This window comes from Monopterus albus, unplaced genomic scaffold, assembly GCF_001952655.1.
Source record: "Monopterus albus unplaced genomic scaffold, M_albus_1.0 scaffold392.1, whole genome shotgun sequence".
NCBI lineage: Eukaryota > Metazoa > Chordata > Actinopteri > Synbranchiformes > Synbranchidae > Monopterus > Monopterus albus.
This window is the reverse complement of record NW_018128272.1, coordinates 388,467-392,350: the sequence shown is the minus strand read 5'-3', so window position 1 is coordinate 392,350 and position 3,884 is coordinate 388,467. Positions and strand designations below refer to the sequence as shown.

Sequence of the window (3,884 nt, the reverse complement as noted above, 5' to 3'; positions counted from 1 at the left end):
GAGGGACACTGTAAATTATGACACACACCAGTACGGTAATTTAGTGGTTTCTAGTCATCAAAACCTGAGTTGAGTATAGTTTACAGTAAATAACAAAAACTGAGTATGATGTTCTACTGACAACATGACTAATAATTTTGCCTGTCACTTTCACATTGTTGAGGAAATAATATGGGATTCTGCTGCCTCTGACACAATGATTGATGAAAAAACACACTTTTGCACGATAGACAAAACATTTTGAGCAGGTGACACGATTTTTCCGGTTATCCACTATGTTGTGCAGTTTGTACGTGTTGTTTTGAAAAATGCACTTGGAGATCTGCAAACTTTAATTCTGTTGTGAGAAATGAATGAAAGCGATAGAGAAAAACTGTAACACTGATTTTCTCAGGTGTTCAAATACTTATGTTCAGCAGTGCAAGACAAATAAATTCTTTAAAAATCATACAATGTGATTTCCTGAAAATCTTTTTTATTCTGTCTCTCAGAGTGGGAATGAACCTACAATGTGAATTTCAGACCCCTCCATGATTTCTAAGTGGGAGAACTTGCAAAATTGCAGGGTGTTCAAATACTTCTGTTCCTCACTGTATATTCCAAGGCTCATCTCTGAACTCAAGTAAACTTGTGGAATTCATGGGTTCCATTGTCTAAAATGTGTCCGAGTTTACCATTCTCCTGTTTCACACTTTAGCAGGGACTGTGAGCATACATCTGTGTATTTTCAGGGGTTGAGAGTCAAATGAGGTTGATTACTCCTTTCATAAATGTCACTTCTTTTATATTTCTACACTCCCTTTCTGGTATATGTAGAAATAAATTAATGCACAAACTTTCCCACACAAGTCAAGCCAACAACACAGGAAAGCCAGCAACAAGAAAACAGAATGTCTGCTTTATGTTTTACACCTTGACACACTGGTAATTACAAGTGAGTTTTACTGAAAAACGTAATTGCTAATGGCCAAATACCATGAACGCAAGCTCATTTAACATCCATTTTCAACACAAATGGTCACAGTTACCATGTTGATTCCATAAAATTGGATACGGAAAGATTTATTAAATGCTGTACTTTAGTTTAATCAATGACAAAAGTGGCATAGAAAAAATAGCTTTTTTCAGTACTTGGTGACAATGTTTCTGGAGTGTATCATTTCTGTTGTTTTTAACCATTATCCTTGTCTTTTGGAGTGTTGCATGTCTCCAAAATTTACACCTGACCTGTCACTGACCAGTTGCACTGGAAAAGGGAAAGTTAATTTCTTATTTATGCTCATCCAATGGAGTCCTCATCCAAGTTGGCTACACACTGTAGCTGGGTGATATAATATATTGACTCAAAGACCAGGAATGGATTGTTCCAGCCCACACTCATGAAAACTGGATGGCCATAAAATTTCAAATCAATACATTTGTAAATTTTAACATTTGGCTGTAATATATTGAATCATATTTGGCATCTAATGTGTTACTCTCACAGTGTGATCACTGATTTACAAAACAATCTGGCCATCACAACATGCTTCACTGATTCACCGCCATGCTAGACTGAACTACCCGGGACTGACTTTCATGTCACTGGGTCACTCACGAGTGGTGGTGAAGCTGACCACAGGTTTGGCCCTAGTATCTCATTATTATTGAATGGCAAAGCCAACTGTAGGCTCCAGCTACAGCAGGGGAACAATTAAAGGTCTACAAAAGCATAGTTGTAAAGGTGAAAATTTTTGGCAGGGCTTTACTGCCACAAAAAAAAACTTAGTTGTTTCTGACCAAGAAAAGTAATATATCCATTAATAATTTATAGTGGATTTACCTTCATAATTTTGCATGGTTTTGATAAGAAAGCATTAATTAATGTAGACATAAGCCCAATAAAATGGCATCAAAGCTTCAGCTCCACTGATGAATGCAAATGTAATGTTCATTTCAGGTAAAGCATACAATAAAGCAATGTCAACCTCTAGAAATGTGGCTAAAATTTGGCTGTGTTCCATTTTACACTTTACAGGTGGGCTTGAAATTTAAGTCTGTGGGCAAACAAGGAGGTGTAGTAATTTTATTTCCATGGCTGAATAAAAAAAATACACTGCTATGCTACAGCTACTTAAAATAGGCATTTAATGATTTGACAATGTGAAGAGAAACTAGGAAAGCTTGGCAACACAGTTACAAAGTGGAAAGCCAAATTTAAACTATTTCAAAGCTGCTTTAAATATCCTCAGTGTTTCTTAGCATAGAAACTTCTCAAGTCCTCTAAATTAAATTAAACGATAAAGCACAGTTTGTCAATGAGGCTTATTTTCACTTTCAAGACTTGATACTTGTTATGGTTGAGTCCCCCTCACCAGGAGGGTGAGGGAGAGCTGGGGTTGGACTCAAGTGTGCTGACCCAGGTGCTAGTGGAAAAATGGAGGTTTACTGGAAAAAGAACACAAAGTAACATCATAAGAGAGTCAATGAATAATACTGAACCAGGGGCAAGGTGGAGATGGTTGAGGAGACCAGGACGAGCAGAGAAAAAGACCAAAGGACGGCAGAGGAGTAGCAGAAAACGAAGAACTCCAGGTATGGCAGGTGTAGCGCTAGCTGTCAGGTACCCATGGCTGGGAAGATCACTGTCAGATACAAACAAAAAGAACTCCACGTACGTATATTGGCAACGCACAGGAACTGTCAGCGTTGCATAACTCACATACCTTGTGGCAAAACCCATGGTACGAGAACAATCAATCGCACAGGAACTGTCAGCGTGAAAGTAAACGTACGTATAACAAAACAAAAAAAAACTCATGTCATTAGTATAGTTGACTCTTCATAATGCTCCGACGACGACGGAGCGTCTGCCTTAGGTTTAAATAAGAAAAGAACTAATGAACTAACGCGTCTCAGCTGTGTGATCAAAACCACGAGTCACTAATTACCAAGGCGGCACAGCTGAGACGCAGATCCCCTCCAAAAAAAAAGAAAAGCAAGAGAGCGGAAAAGAAAGAGAGGCAGGTTGCACAGAGCGGACCTGACCATACTGCTCAAACTGCAAACACTGTATTTGCAGAAAATGAATAGGACTTTGACTTTTGACAGGTCTATTGTCCCTGAGGCCCAGTATTTTTCAAAGCTGTAATGTGAGTTTTCTTCTCTGTTGTGTTTACTATTCATAGCAGTGGTTGAATGACTAAGATTTTTCATCTCAAAGGTAATGTAATATTGTTTGATAGACATTTAGGTGGGAGATTATTCTGTTTGATTTCCATTTCCTCTGAAAGCACTTCAGCGCTTGAACTTGGTAAAATATAAAAATGGATCAAAGATGTTGTGAAAGGGAAAACTTTTCAAAAACGACTGGCTCTCGGTGTTTATGTACCCTCCGACTCTGAAATTACAGAGATTCACACACAGTGAATCTGTAAATCCCCCATGAGTCTTCACAGTGGTGTAAATTAGAGTTCAAAGTAAAAAAACAACAACAACAAGAAAACAAAACAAGCCATCCCAGCCCTGAAGCACCATAGCTGTGTACTGCAGCTCTCATTAAATCTACACACAGGCACAGAATTTACATTTCCTTAAAGCTGACTTTGAGTTAAAAATTTTTACATATTTATCACAAACAAAAAGACAAACAGTTATGCCAGAGTATGTACTTGTCCTTATGGGAGGTTGTGTATGTATGCGCCCTGCTGAATGACCTGGTCAATGAAGACCCAATGTTGGAAAGGAACCATGTGCCCCTCTGAGTGGTGCAAGTCCCAATAGAAAAATGAATTATGTCATACAAACTTAATATTGCCTTAGTAGTTTTATCAAAATCATCAACGCTGCAAAGGAATATTTTGGTTTATGCCTGCATTAAGGACTGCAACAGAAAACAATCTAAC

General features: G+C 38.2%; 1 long non-coding RNA gene across 1 annotated transcript in view; it reads right to left on the bottom strand.

Moving 5' to 3' along the window:
- The window catches only part of LOC109951476 (uncharacterized), an 8,060-nt gene extending 5,242 nt beyond the window's left edge, over nucleotides 1–2,818 (bottom strand). Inside the window, exons 1-2 of the long non-coding RNA XR_002273608.1 lie at nucleotides 2,706–2,818; nucleotides 2,482–2,624 (exon numbers count right to left, since the gene is read on the bottom strand). This is a non-coding gene — a long non-coding RNA (uncharacterized LOC109951476). The remainder of the gene's footprint in view (nucleotides 1–2,481; nucleotides 2,625–2,705) is intronic.
- Between the last annotated feature and the right edge of the window lie 1,066 nt (nucleotides 2,819–3,884).